We start from the raw sequence: 16,451 nt of genomic DNA on the forward strand, positions 1-16,451 counted from the left end.
ATTGTAGGTAAAATTTCTAACAAAATCCACAAAGAAATTCGAAGAGAATACTATTCGCGGATTTCTTTGGCAACGATCAAGAGGGTGGAATTTTTAATAAAAAATCGATTTCGAAGAAGTTTCGAGAGGAATGATTTTGAATAGCCGATGCTCGAATCAGAGCGCAAGGGTTTTTTCACGGGAATTTTCGCGGTTCCGCGAAAAGAAAAAAAAATGAAACGTAAAACGATAGTAGTAGCGGCTCGCGATCGAGGAACGAAACGAAGTTCTTGGAAATTAATCGCTTTCAGTGAAAGCATACCTATCGGTGGCGTTCTTTTCAAAATGTACTCGTTGCGTCGATCGATGTTGCCTTTTCGTTTGTTTTTTTTTTTTTTCGTTCGTTTCTTTCATTTTCTCGCCCTCGACGGCCGCCAGCCGTCCTCCGGGGAACGAGAGGCGTGCAAACGTTTGCGGAGAAAATTGAGCAGCGTGTACCTTCTCCGTTCTGCTTCCTGTCCCTCCACACCCGTCTCATCCGTCCCGAAGGTGTTTTTTCTCGTTTCTTTTCTACGTCGATGGAATAAATACGTTTTGAAAGAAACGCACTTTATATTTTTACAAGCGCAACACATATATATATGTATACATACATCCATATATTCAGCTATCCGATTATTAAAGCCTTATCAACTAAAATCCTTGTAAATATGAAAAATATATTACTTACATCGGTTTTTAATCTACACGCTGCTGTCTGGTAATTGTTTCCCTCCCCCCGTTTTTTTTTCAGCCCCTAAACAGCCGAAGAGGATTTATCCACTTATTGTCGCAAAATATTTCATTTAAATCGAGAACGTCTTATCTATGCTTCCTGTATTCGGTACCGTCGTAGGAGATTCTGCGTTTTGGAGTTTCGAATCAGAAATCGGGTGATTTAATAATTAACGAATCACAATTTTATTTAGTCACCTGTGGTACAGTTCGATCGATAGATCCGTGAACGTGCGTGGTCGTGTCACTTACGTTGTACGGTTATTTATAAAGTAATCGATCACTTCAGAGGATTCCTTGTGTAAAAATAAATCGAAATCTCATTTCAGTGAATTTTCATTTTTCAGTAATCACTGTCGAAAAAATATATATTTATGTATATTTATATATAATATGAGAATTTAACAAATTTTAACCACGTTTAGGGAAACAACTCGGCTGTTACGTTGCCGAACATTGATACATGAACAGTTTTCATTATATACAGAATATTATTATAAACCACTTAAATATTAATACTGACAAGTAGAGTAAGATCGACGCGACCAGACAAGCAGATTACGTTGTTACTGATCGGATAATTAGAATAGACAGTCATCGATCTGGTAAGTAGAATACACAACCAATTTCCAGCCAAGTAGAATGGGTCGTCACTGGTCAGACAAGCAGAATAAGTCTACAATCGTCAATAGGATATTCACGCTGCGGTAGTATTATAATTTCACAATTTCGACTTATTTTTTAAACGAAGAATTAATAAAAAAAAAAAAGAACTGTTACAATTTGACACTCTTTTTTTCTTGAATTCCACACGATCTTGCCGAAACGTGTGATCATGCGACGACGCAAGGTGATCGAAATAACATCCAGGGGTCCGCCGTCAACATCCAGGTGCACGGTTCTGGAAACAACGAGGACACAGAAGAAAAAGGAAAACCAAAGACAAGATGCTTCTACCGATTGGTACAACATGCGCATGCTTCGAGCAGGATCTAGCCGAAGAACTACTAATAAAAGCACGCGCAGGGGGAATCGATTGCATGCTCAAGCAGCTCTATTTCAGGCAGCCCGTTATCATGATCCCGTTATTTTCGTTTTATCGAAGGACTTAGGCTGGCATCTAGCTTCTTGTAGCGTTTTATTGCGCGTTTGTAAATGGAGCTCTGTCGCTTCTCGTGCGAATAAGTTTCATCATGTACGGATGTTGGAATGGTCGGGGTCGTTGTGAGAGGTGTTGCTTCTTCCATCCCGGGAAGAAGCTGGATTAATAAAGAAGAATAGAACTTCGTGGTTTGTGTGGCCCTTGGTTGTACCTTTAATGTTTCTTTGGGTAAATATTTCCAATAAGGGAGTCTGATTTCGATGATTTTTTAATATGTTGTAAAGGTCATCATCCTCAGTAGTATTGCGATGGTTTTAGTTGGGAATCGCCGTTTGTAAAAAAGTTATTATTAAAAAAAATTTAGTACTTTATTTTAGTAGTGTTGATAAATAAAATGACCTATGACCTTGGAATATGTTGTCAAGCTCACCCTCCTGAATGATCTTGAGAAAATTTCAGTTATGAAATGTTGTTTGTTAAAAACTTATTAAGAGAACAATGATACATTTTTCTGTCTGTAACTTTGAATGACGTTTTTTCTCGAACTGTGTCTAACCAACTCTAAAGCATTATACTGATTGGAGTTGGTTAGAGACAGTCCAAGGAAAAACTTCGATTTTTCCTTGGACTGTCGATTTGGGAAGGCCAAACTTCTAAACAATTATCGACCTAAACTTTTTTTTAATAATAATACTTTTACAAACGGCGACCCCCAATTAAAACTTTCAAAATACTACTAAAGGTGATGACCCTGATAATATATTGAAAAATCATCAAAATCGAAGGTGGCTCCTTTATTGTAAATATTTACCTTCCTTTGTGTTTGATCCGTCGGTGGAACGTTTAATCCCTGGCGATGTGACGTTTGCTTAATCGAGTCATGAGTAATTTCCACCACAGGTGGAGTAAACACTTTTCTTTTTGGATAGAGTAACACGATCAATTTTGGATTAAGTGACGTGTAAATAAAAATTGTTTGCTGGTAGTAGTGAAGAATGTATAACTATGTCAATTGTAAATTGTTTCAGAAAACAGTATTTGCCAGAGGAAGGAGTGAATGTATGATTCAATCTAATAGAACTTATTTCGAACACATTTTGACCCGACAAATATACAATTATATACTGCAACTCTCTGTATTAACTTTCTTTGAATTTAAAATGAATTCTTTGAATCTAACTTCTTTATTTTCGTACAGCAATGAAAGTTATGAAAGATCCGACCTAAATCCACTTTTGTGAGATTTTAATCCACTATCCCCAAAGGAATTTAACCCTTTAATAATGTTCGACGAGTATACTCGTCATAAGGAAATTACTATTTTTTAGTTAACGACGAGTATACTCGTCCAGTGAAAAAATAAAACAGCGTTTGCTATAAAAATTGAAATTTTCGAGAGTATTGTACCGTTCAGTGTGTTCAATGAAGATCGAGTCGATTCATCTTTCACAAATGGCCTCGTTATTTTTTCAACATAGAAGTATCAACGTAAAAAACAATTTTTTTTAAACGAATTAATGAGAGACGTAACCATTTGGCAACCGACCCCATGGAAATCCGTCGAGATTTACAGCGGCATTTCCCGTAATAAACATCTGGATTTATCGTGAACTCCCGTGGGCGAGTCGAGCGGGCTATTATTTATTTATTTATTCGGGGCGTGTCACCGTGAGATTGGATGGGGGTGGTGGCTGGTCTGTGGGTGCTCGAAATCGCAACACGTTGTCTGTGAGCTGTGTTCTCCTTTGGCACACGCTCTGGAATTGTTAACAAAAGACGGCCGAGTTATGCAAACCGCGCACGCGGCCATGGTCGCGTTTCCCTGTGTTTGCAAACTCGGCAATCTTGTGGCAGAAGTGGCGTAACTCTGTGTCGTGGTTCCTGCAGGGAAATGGAAATTATAAAAGGGAGGGCCGCCGCGAGTCTGTGAAATTAACAATCGTTTTGCATATTATTCATGTAACTGTATGGGGTGTCTTATGTCTGGGTAGTAGAACCGGACAGGAGGTGGTTCTATGTAAAAGAAATAAGTTGAAAAGAAAAGAATGAAATTCTTTCGGGTGATACTTTTTTTTCGACAGAATCGAACTTGAATGTTTCTTGGATAGGGTAGATGTCTCGATTAATACCACCTTAAGCTTGTAACGTAACTTCATTTAATTAGTGTACGTATTGTTTAACCTAAAAATCTTTTTAGGAAAATCTTAGATGATAAAAATCTTTAGATGAATTTTTAAACAGTTTTCTCGAGAACGAAACCATAAACGGAAAAAATTTCTTTTTTTTTTTTACTTATCTTTTCTTATAGAATCACCTCTTGCCCGTCGTACTACCCAATCTGAGACACCCTGTATATTGATCAGTAGCGAGTATGTCGGGGAGACTCGTAAAGCTTCGGGTTAGGCTCTTTTGCCTCTTGTACTGATTTCCAACAGTGAATGATTAAGAGGATTGCGGTTTAATTAAAAAAAAAACTCAACGTACAAGGTATGGGAAAAGTAACAGGTATGACAATAGATTAATTCGAATACTCTTCATATTGTTAAAACTGGTTCATTTTATTCAATGTATGAATAGATTTCTGGAGATGATTTCTTATAATACTTTGAATAAAATGTACGATTTTTCGAAATATGATCGGTGATTGAATTAATACATTGTCGACTCTATTATTTATGAGACACTGTGTATAACGCCAAAAATTTATAGAATGTTCTTTTTTGGTAAAATATTAGAACTTCGATCAAGTTGTTTTCACAAATTCACAGCTTGAAATCTTACGGTTGCAAAATCGACGTTTAACAAATTACTCGAACAAGTTGAAAAGAAACTTTCATGAGAGAAGTAGAAAGTAAGCATTGTTATTTTCCATTTACATTAACGAACGTTCTGGACCCATTGTGACTCGAACATGAAATCGATTGAAATTTCACTAAAATTAAATATAACTCTGTGTCGAACGCGTTAACTCGATTATTATTATACTGTGACGAGTGTGCAAAAGTAGAAACGATTAAAACAAGTTGTTGGTGACGAGAACAGTCGCGAAATATTATTCTCGAGGGGTGTGTTTGCGGCGACCCCTTAAATTATAGCTTGTCAGCCAAGAAGATGAAATTAATAAATACGGGGAAAACGAGAAAAACATGAAAAAAGAGTTGTAGACCCGACTTGTAGTGGTCATCCCAAATGATCGTACAGGATAGAATGTATATATATACAGGGTGTCCCAAAAAGATTGTACAATCCACAACATGCATATTCCCCATGCAAATACAAATCGAAATGTCCTCTGCCGTTTTGCAATCTGAAGCTCTATTTCCGAGATATTAGCAATTGAACGAACTTCGCGGTCAAGAAACCCAAGGCACTGGCCTCTGCTTCGTGACTGCGCCTGCACGTACATGTTGCCCACCGCTCAGCTGATTGGAGTTTGTTCAACTCTTAATATCTCGGAAATGGAGCCTCAGATTACAAAACAGTAAAAAAGTTTTCGATTTGTATTTGCACAAGGAACATGCATGTTGCGGATTGTCCCATCTTTTTGGGACACCCTGTATAATTGAGTAGGTATATATGCATGGTATATGGTGTGGGTGTCAATGAATCGAGTCGCTGACGCTGAATATTATTTGAGTAGTATATGTTTTTAATGATGTGACTCCACAATATGTCAATATGCACAGGTAAATATTCTTCCTTGTTATTATATAATAGAAGTGTTACAGTGTGTATTGTGATACGATAATAAATTTTAATAGTAACCATTATAATTAAGAACTTAAAATAACTCTAATGGGTAAACTACATCACTATCGGCTAGCGACTATTTAGCGATAATAATAGCCTACCATGTCTTTTACTAGCGGCGCTCTGTGAGTGTGTTTCCGTTTTTTTTTAATTTCGTCATTATTCTCAGTTATATATCCCCTTTCTCTCGCTCTCATTCTCTCTCCATTATTCTCTTCCTCTCCCTTTCACTCTCCCATTCTCTCCATAAGTTTCTTGTATTATGTTTTTTTTTTTCTGTTTGTTCCACTACGTGCAAATTTATCAACTCCTCTGTGCTCGATGTTCCTTTCGTACCCACTTTTATTATTCTTTCTGTTCACGTCATTGTTCACCCGGTATGTATATATTTTGTCTGCCATTTTTATCGTGTTCCTTGCAACCTGTCGCTGTTCTACACAACACACCAACCGATTCACACTCAGTCGTTTTCTCTGTCCACTACTTACACGAAGACCTCCATCTTGTAATCAACGACGATCTTCGTCTCGCGAGTCTAATATCACAAACTCAAAGAAACTCTTCATGTGTCACTATTGGATAAAAGTACCCAATAGCAACGTTCGATCACGTTCGAAAAGTAAAATAAACCATGATATAAAACTTCTTAGAAACGACACATTTTTACACCGAGGCTCGATAGAAAAAATGGTCGTCCACAGTTAGAATTCTAAAAAGAGGGGAGTCCGAAAGCGTTTCGTGGAACAGAGAGCTTGAGAAGCAGGCATCGATTTCTTGCCGTTTAAGCTTCCCTCTTGGACACATACACACACACACACATACAAGCGGTCCCATATGCTTCTTACGGGGTCAGAGTGTGTTTTTTTTTTCTTGGTTCGATCGGGTCGTGTGCTCGAAATGTCGCACGAAAGAAATGAGTGATGGGCTACTCTACCTCCCCTGTCGTTAATTTTATACACATATACAATACAATAAGTTCGTGTACAAATATGGATGTGCGTGGATCGTGGATGGTTGTGCTGTTGTGTTCAGTGTGTGACGGTCCTACGTATAATATAATATATATGTATATCAATCGTTTACTTCCTCGTCTCGTTTAGTCTGCCTGTGTGTGTGTGTCTTTTTTTTATGTTCATTGAATTCCTAGGGCGAGCAAAAAATCGCGAGCTCACGTTTCGCTACATCTTTCGTGTTCTTTCAAAATTGTATTTTTCTCGAGGCTCGGAGATCGACGCGACAAAAAAAAAAATCACGCTATCGATCTCGATCGAACCTCCCTTATATGTATATCGATTGTTCGCGACATGATAGCTGCCTCCTGGGTTTTTTATTTCGCCCGCAGCCAAATCGTCCGGTCGTTTTACGAGGATATCTCACGTGATTTTCCCTTCACCGTCCGCGCCACGCTCGAGGGACATCGGCACAAACCGGGATTATATCCCTATGAAAGGGTGATTTCGCGCGAGAAGGGGCACTAAGTCGTCCAAGTGGCCCACTAGAAACGAGCTGTGTCACCCTCGGCGCGTTGGTGTCCTCCCCATTTCTTTGGCGATTCTCTCTATAGTTTCGCGCCCCTTTTTTTTCAGAGCGTGTGTTTCGTTTTTTGGTCTGTCTCGCGTGTGGTTTCTCGATCGGAAATAATCGTGGCCCCGAGCAATCATCGGAGGAACACGACTGTACAATTGTGGATCCCGATCGTCACGAGTGGGCGTATGTTTGTTTTTTTTTTTCATATTTAAATTGCCCGCGAAAAAAACGACGAAAGACGCGGTGTATTCGTGTATAATTAGGCTGTTGGACAAGAATAAAAAAAAAGATAAGTGAGTTTACGAATGACACGCGTTTTCTCTCTCACTCTTTCACACACTCTCTCACTTCATCTCTAATTTCTCGCCCCCCTTTCTGTGGATATGAAAAGGAGTGGTGGTCGAGGGGTGTGTGAAGAAGGGGGGGGGGCGAGAGATCGTGGGTGCGCACACGATTCTGGAGAACCGAAACATGGTGTATCGAGAAAGGGGGGAACAATTCCAGAACTATTTTGGATTTCAATACTTATATTTTCATAATCAGTTTTTCTATTAGTTTCATATATATATATTTTTCGTTTGTTTCTTTTAATATAGAATCTGTAGATATACATTCTTGGCAAATCCGAAAAAACTGATTCCAAAATAGGAACAGATCATTGTGCGAACTATGTGTACAGGGTGCAAGTATTTCCTTTTATTTTTTTTTTTGTTTGTTTGTTCATTTAATCTTTCTTCTTTTGTTCACGTTATTATTTACGTTTTTCATTTTGTTTCTTTGTTTTGCTTTGTTCACCTTTCTCTGGTCTGTTCAATGATGTTTGTTACTGTTTGTTTTTGAAAATTTTTTTGGTGGTATTGTTGTTGCTGTTCTGTATATTACTGTGGTTGTTGTCGTATCGTGAGAAACACACGTGTGTACTCCGTAGCCTGCTCGTATATAGTATATATATATATATATACTATATACTCGCTTCTTCAGTTTTTTTTCTTATACTTGCGTATGTGTGTGAGTGTGATAATTTCATTTTTTTTTCGTTATGTCGTTCGTTTGTTTTTTGTTTCGTTAAGTTTGTCTTTATTTTTTTTTATTTTTCGTATATTTTGGTTCAATCAGTATCTTTCACCTTTGTTTTTCCCATTATTATTATTATTTTAATTTTCTCATCTGAACGGTGGTACATTTGATAGGGTGCACAGGGCTGCTAGGCACAGATAATTGACTCGCAAATAACTCTTCAAACAACATTAGAGCGTACGACATACAGTATTAATATACACATTACATCATTAATTATTATTATTATTAATTCTTTTCTTTTCTGTCTGTTCTGTTTTCGTTTCAAAGAGTAATCATTGGATTGGAGAATGTGGGTGTGTGTATGTGTGTCATTTGTCTCACTTGGCCTGTGTGTTCGTGATTGGGGGGTGATTATGTGTAATCGTGTGACTTTTCTCCGGTTCTGCACCGGGACACGGATGTATATTTTCGTCTACGATCGTCTCTACGTGTCGTATTTGATGGTGTCGAGGTGATGATGTGAAAATGAATGACGCGCTGCGGCATCACAGGCTAATCATGGATTGGTTAATGCTCGAAGCTTGCGAATCGGCTCCGTGGGGTGTCTTCGACCGAGACATTCAAAAGAACAGCTCGATTCTGAAGTACCCGAACTTCCGGGGAAATTTCTCTTATCCCTTGGATTCCGTGGCAATACCTTTTTGACGATTTTGAATCAATACAGATTTTAGAAACATCGAACGTTACGTTAAATCAAGCGATGCACTGAAAATCATCTCGTGGTCCATAACAAAAAATCTTAATATACCGTACGAAACAGTAAATAATCTTTCCTAAATCAACAAATCATCGGTATTTCCCATTTCGTCCTTTCTAACTAAAAATCTTAAGTGAACGGTACCAACGGAGGAAAATTATTTACAAATTCATTGTGTACATTTTCCAATGTACTCTACTTTTCTAAGACATTAATTAAAACTCAGTAACTTCATTTAATCACGTTCCAAATAAATCGAAACAAATTGAACGAAATAAACCTATAATTTTTCTACAAGACAAATTTCATCATAAATCCTCTCAAGTTCAAATCACGAAAAAAACACTAAAACGTCGAAATACATATAAAATCACAATGATCGTTAAATAGAAACGATTGAAAATATACTTCAGACTGTTAGTATACCGAAACTTCAATCCCTAAACACAACTTCCATTAAAATCTCCGATAACTCCCCGAATCGCTGTCATCAGGACATCACTTAGTAAAACATTAATCGTATTCACCTTGGAACACGATTTCCCATTACGCTACAATCAGTCAAAGGGGACTCGAGACAACCTGTAACAGTTACGACACTGTACACAGCTGTATTGATTCCGAAATCGTCACGCGGATCTATACACATACTGCCATGGTGGACTGAGTTACACAGCTGTATTGATTCCGAAATCGTCACGCGGATCTATACACATACTGCCATGGTGGACTGATCTCCAGGGCTTGTTAGTATTACCGATCCATCTTGGACTATCGTGACGCAGTGGCTTGTGGTGTGTTGATCGTGTTTGCTCCTCGTCGTGGTGTGTCGTATGTTCACGGATGTATACCGCGCGTTGCATTGTGTCGTGGCGTGTGTGTATATATGTATATATATATATGGTGTCGTGTTGGCGTTGCTGATGCGTGTACAATCAATGTATAATAATGTATACAGTCAACAAATCTTATTACAATCTAGTTTGTCTTTTGACGCAGCGATGGGAAGACAGAGCATAGAGACCCTTCTGGCTCAGATGTACAATAACGGGGTATAGGATATCTTTTAGAGGATGGGAATGAACAGGGAATGAACAGGCAACGACAGGAGGGGTGAGGACGAAGGGTTGCCGTTTTTTTTTCTTTCTTTGTTCAACAGGGATTGGGGGGGGGGACGAAGGATATAACAGGGAGGGGGCAATTAGTCTAAATTTCCTTAGGATACAAACGGGACGCCGAAAGAGAGGCAAAAATGGGGGGGGGGCGGGGCTGTTTAAAAATGATCGATAAAAGGATACATTTACAGGACTAACGCTTATAGAAACATTGATATGACGCATGGTGGTGCTTGGGATACGTAAAGATCTGATATGTGGGGCAGGTATATGTTACTTGGTAATACTTAGAGGGGAAGGAGGCGATCGCGAAAAAAAGGTTACTGCGCTTCGGTTCGTTCTGCTCGGCTCGGTACCTTCCAATTTCATTTTAACGATTCAACGTTCACGGATGCCGAACCACGTACTCGGGAGTCTACCATCGATCGAGAGATTGGAAAATCGTAATGTCAGACAGCGATGTTTCCTCCCGATGGATCGAGAATTATTGTTAATTAAGGAGAAGTACGGAGAATTCCTTGATTTCTCCAGTTTTGAGGAGCTCGATGTCGACCGTCAAGTACGTTCGCGGCATCGTCACGGGTTAATTGCATCAAAAATATAATTATTTGGAGGGTGGCGCGGCCGGAACCGGGGGAAGGGGGAGCCTCTTCGAGGCTGACTCGAGAAATCGATATTAGGACAGGTACTTGTTTCGTAATTATTTTTGTTTCTTGTTCATTTTGGCCTGAACGGCATGCGGAATCGATCGGGGGAGAACGCATCTCGATCAAACTTCCGTTTCGTCGACGAAAATCAACGTGGAAAAGGTGGGGCCTCGCCGTTCCCGCCCGTGAATAATTTCAAAACGAAAACGCGACAACGAGCCTGCACCCGCAAAAGAAACCAAAGCGCAACCGGCAGTAATATCTTTTCCGCAATACTATTAATCAATAACAATATTAACGATATGTACCTACTCTCCGATCTACCTAATTACCTAACTACAAACATTAAACCTAACGCTTTAAACGCAATATCGATATCGTAACATACTTAACCGTTCCCGGTTTTCACAAAACCGGGACCATAAATAATAATCCATCGTAACTAATAATAATAATAATAATAATAATCATCATCAATCGTCGTCATCATCATCATCGCAATAATACTAATAATCATAATTACACAATCAATCATCGATATAATTGAAATTCTCATGCGACTGCAAATATATACATATAGATGGGATATGTATTTTCGTGGTTTAAGGTTTAAACAAACGCTTTCGCCACTCTATATCAGTTTCTTTTTCCTCATCGTCGTCTCGTTTTTTTCTCTCCTCTCTCTCTCTCTCTCTCTCTCTCTCTCTCTCTCTCTCCACTTTTTTTTTATAATTAATTATCGACACAGATGGCTTTTTCTTTACAACCTCGAGTTTCGTATGTTCCTTCAAATGGTATTATAATTCTTATTCATCGTGTTTACACGATGCTAGACACTACCTGGAATACTGTATTCATTACAGACTCTCTCTTTCTCTACATGCTACAATTACAATTTGATTTTGTACATAGAAGAATCTCTCTGTTGCTATCGGGGGACGAGAACGTGTACGCGCGTCGTTTTTGTTACCGAACCGACACGGACACGCTCGCTCAGCCGCCATGTTTGTACATCGTGTCGTCTGCTCGTAAGAGAGATGCCTCTCTTTTCCTTTTTTTTTTAACAATGGCGTGGTGTGTTCGACCACCAGAAACATCGAATTTCACTTCGAGTCCACGCACCGAACGGAGAAAGAAGCCTATGTACAGCTGGACCAAAGAAAAACAAAATAAAAGATTGCAAGACCACCGTATCTCTCGCGTGGCCCCCTTTAGACGGCCGGCAACACGGACGACGCGCGGCGTATTGGCGAGCCTCCAACGGACCTGGAGACCCCCGTCATCCTCCGATAGCACAGCGCTCGGGGATTTCATTTGGACGCGTCTTTAAATTTAACCCTTCCGCCGTCGGTCGATCTACGTCTCTGAGAGAGAGAGACAAGCGACTAATCGCTTAGAAACAGTTTTTTTTTTTTTTTGTTTCTGTCTACGAAGGAGGATACAGTCGGAGCGCAAGTAATTCACTGTCTCAGAGAATTCGCTACACTCACTGTTTATGCCAAGAATTATTACGAGTCGAAAGGACGCGGTGTACTACCCGAGGCTGGTGTTGGAAATATAAAATCATGGATTCAAGACTCCTCGAAATTGAAGATAAATTTTGAACATATAGACCCAAGGTTTTATAAACTTACAGTAGTAGTTTCAAGATTATTCAAAATTGAAATATTGCTTACTAAATTATCTGTTGTAATGAGGGTCACCTGTGATTCTACGTGTTGACACTGTACACCAGCTGAAGGTTAACACGAACACAAAATATATAAGCACCCTCCATTTTACACTTTCACTGTTGCACTGTATCTTTACCCTCTGTCCGAACGACTGAGGGCTTTAACACCCAGAGTTACAAGAAAAACCTAAAGGTGTGCAACGGTGGGGGGTGGGCAAATGGAGGGGAGCGTTCACTAGCCGATTCACTTTGCTCCGACTGTCAGTCTCCTTCTCGATGCGTTCTCTAATTGTCTATAACGCACTACCATTCGTCCTGCAAGCTATATGGAGGTTCACCGTCATTTCTGTCCGTTGTGTTTCGATTCTACATAAAATTTCGGATCCATTTGTGTGATAGAATCCAAAATGGCGGACGACGGTGGGAAGAGCTAAATGTAAAGTTGTTGGTGACCTATTGTCGCGAGAAACGAACAGAAGAACGGAAAGAAAAAGAAAAATAGTATGTTTTGCTCGCGGTGGCGGGGGGATGTGTGAAACGGGATTCGATTTGCGGTGTACAGAGCCCGGGTTATCGTGTTCTCTCGAAGTGTGGTTCGTTGTAACGTGTAACTACGTGTAACTTGTTGCACTTTGACCACGGTCGAAACATGGTGTGCAAGGTAAAGCGTCAGAAAATAAGCGACAGTCTGGCCCACGCGTGCTTTTCTCGTGTTGTTGCTCTCTTGGGTAATGATTTTCATTTTATAAATCGCGTAACGCGTCGCGCGCTGGAACGGGGGGTTAATTTTCTCGTCAGGAGGGCGTCGGCTCTAAAATCCGTAGCGAAAAAACGAAATGTCTACAATTGTACATATAATTCCTCGAAAACGAATGGTGCATCCCCAGTCTACTCGAACCATTTTCTTTTTCCCTTGTCAACGCGTCGATCTCTACACCCCTTCGTTCTCTCTGGCTTTTCTGATTTTGCTTTAGTTTTCCCGATTTACTTGTTTGTTCCTTTATCGCCACCGTGGAATACATATTTATTATAATCAGGAATGGGCACGAATTTTATAGATTCATACCACGAATCCTATCGCACATCGTATGCTTGAAGTGTATGAAACTTTGAAAAAACGATGTCTAATTCATGTCGTGGTTAAAAAAAAAAAATGAGTATCGGGCGACTCTGTAGCTGCAGATTCGTTTTCAAAGAATTACGTTTTTTTCAGCCAGACGTGAAGCTGCGTGTACGTTTTTTTCTCGTTCGATTGGCTAAGGAAAGAACGATGAAAAACACGATCGAGAAGTACAAAAGAAAATCGTACACGACATCCAAACGAGAATTTTTCCACGACGTTCTTTGTCGGTTTTTTCTCTATTTTTTTTTTCTTTTACCAACCCGTGTAGTCAGCAGCACACGAGAGAGTTACCGAGAGACGATACGCTCTTGATTTAAAAACGCCGTACTCCGTAGATCACGTGTAATGTATTATCTACAAAAAACGTTATGATATGATTACAAGAGGTCCTAGCTGCTTAAATTTTACCCCTACATCTTTTTTGCATATTTTTTTTTGTTTGCTATGCCTTACGCGTTAGGTCCTGCTCACTATACGAAAAAAAAGAACGGAATCCTTTCCAAGGTTCGTCGTGGATAAAACGTGATGTATCATTACACTACCGTGAAACCTATACACTGTTACAATTGTGTATATATATATATACACAATAGCGACAATTAATAATAATACAATAATAATTGTAATAATAATAACATAATAATATATAAGTAATATAATAATAATAGTCGTTCTTCTAAATAATATTACCGATAATAAAAATACGAGAATGTGATGTAAAAACAATTTCTTTTTTACAGTCCTCCGGAGACTTAATAAAAAGGAGAAATGAATGACGAGTTAAATCTATAGATCAGAACACAATCCGTGAACAGGAATTGATATTGAAAACAACGAAACAAATAGCTCAAATGTTAACGATCATCGAGCACATCGATTCTAGTGTGCAATTTATTTTGTGTTTTTTTCTTTTAAATACCCTTCCTCTTTCTCTCTCTCTCTCTCTCTCTCTCTCTCTCTCTCTCTCTCACTCTCTCCCACTCGCCGTTTGCTCATCGTACGTATTCGCGTGTATGTATATATATATATTTTTGTTGTTCATTAATTATTTCTTGTTCCTTAACTCCTTAGTTTAGTACCATTGTTTCACCTTCGCGCCGACATTTTTATTTATCACCATTATTTTTTCTTTTTTTCTTTTCACGATCGACAATCATCTCTACTTCAAACGTGAAACTCGATCACGCACACAGCAACGCGCGACTCGTGTAGAAATTCGTCGGTTAAACAGGTAGCGCGCGTTGTCTCTTCGATACGTCACTGCGTCCGTCTTCCTCTCGTACACGCGGCCTCAGAAAACATTTACCCCGATATACACTACACCGTGTGTACTCCTTCGGTATTCTCCGTAATGTCTTTTTCTCTCACTCTTGTTCCGGCGATCGACAAAAAAGGATCCCTCCGCTCTTCTGCGTTAAACTGAGCCCCCTTAATACCGGTGTATACAACTTATCCTCTATTTTAGTTGTATTGTAACAAATATTGCCTCGAATATAAACACTTTTTTGTATTTTTCTGTTTGTTCATTAATTACTTCAATCGTTCGCTTATTTAAGAGTTATATCTCATTTGCTTAGGTCTCTCTCTCTCTCTCTCTCTCTCTCTCTCTCTCTCTCTCTCGAATCATCAAATGGACAAAATTGGTGGCGGATCGTTATTTTATTCTCGCGCATCTCACAAACAGAGGATTTCTCCTCGTTTCTCTTTTCTCTTAAGGGGTGGCGTGTATTGTGTTTATGTGTCGAGGGTAACACGTAGCCCTTTTGTCTTATTATCTTACGTTACGTATGGCCGAGTCACGAGTCTCCATTATATTTATTTAAGATTCATTTGGTTCGCTTCGGAAAAAAAAAACACAACGTTCACTTGCTCCGTTTATTTATCATTATTTACGTTACTTCATTATTATTTTATTTTATCATTATCGTTATTATTAGTATTTTTTTGGCGTTTTTAAATCGGAGATCCAAAACCTTTTTCATTATAAAAACGTCCCCGCGGCCCGACAAAATATTGCCGAGGGACCCGCTAATATATTGTATGTGTGTATGTGTGTGTGTGTGTGTGTGTTATGTCCTTTCTGTCCTCTGCGTGTCATTGTCCTGTGTATGTCCCCTCTGTGTTTACATGTACGTATGTACCTGTGTGTCTGGATTGGGTATAGGTGTGTTTTCATCGTCTTTCGTATATAAAATTCAATTCACGGTCCGCGATCTGATCAATAGTGTACGAGTGCTTGAGGGTAAATACATATACCATCCGGTCGCTTATGTCTTTTTGTTTGTTTGTATTTTCTTTTACAAGTTTCCACCGTGCGTGAAGTCTCTTTCTCCTCTTTTTTTCCTCGTCCTTTATGCAAGCACGAGTCATCGTCGTCGCAACCTGAACACTAACAGCTTTGGGGGCAGGGGTAGCTGGGGAAGCTTCTTATTAGTTTCTCACTTCTTCAATCTTTCTCTTTCTTTCTCTCTCTCTCTCTCTCTCTTACGCTCTTTCTTCTCTTGTAGAAGAAGCCAGGGGACAACAGAACGGTACCCAGGTTCGTCGTGTCGACGAACCACGGGCGCCGGATAGGGGGACTACTTTCCATCATACTTTTGGGCCTCGTGTCAATCGGCCGTGACTCGCGAGAAGCTTTCCTCTCTCTTTCGCGAAGAAAGAACCGAGCGTTCGAGATGTGGACCATGACAACGAATATTCGCGATAGGTTCCTCCACAGTTCTCGATCGCTTTTCCTTCACGAAGTCAGTCCCGCGGAAACGAAAATCCGAACGACGCGCGCGTTTCAAACATAAATAGATCCCACGTGAAGCATGTATGTATATTGTATAATGCGCAGGTATATATGTATATATACACATCGAGTAGTATATAAAATAACGGAGCTACATGCCGGACTGGAGAATCGTCTGAATTTGCTGTTCCTTGTAAGCAAAAAAAAAAGATTCTCGCGAGTCATTGGGATCCGCGGGGGGGGGGGGGGGG

This window comes from Dufourea novaeangliae, unplaced genomic scaffold (assembly GCF_001272555.1).
Source record: "Dufourea novaeangliae isolate 0120121106 unplaced genomic scaffold, ASM127255v1 scaffold14, whole genome shotgun sequence".
In the NCBI taxonomy this organism is placed as follows: Eukaryota; Metazoa; Arthropoda; class Insecta; order Hymenoptera; family Halictidae; genus Dufourea; species Dufourea novaeangliae.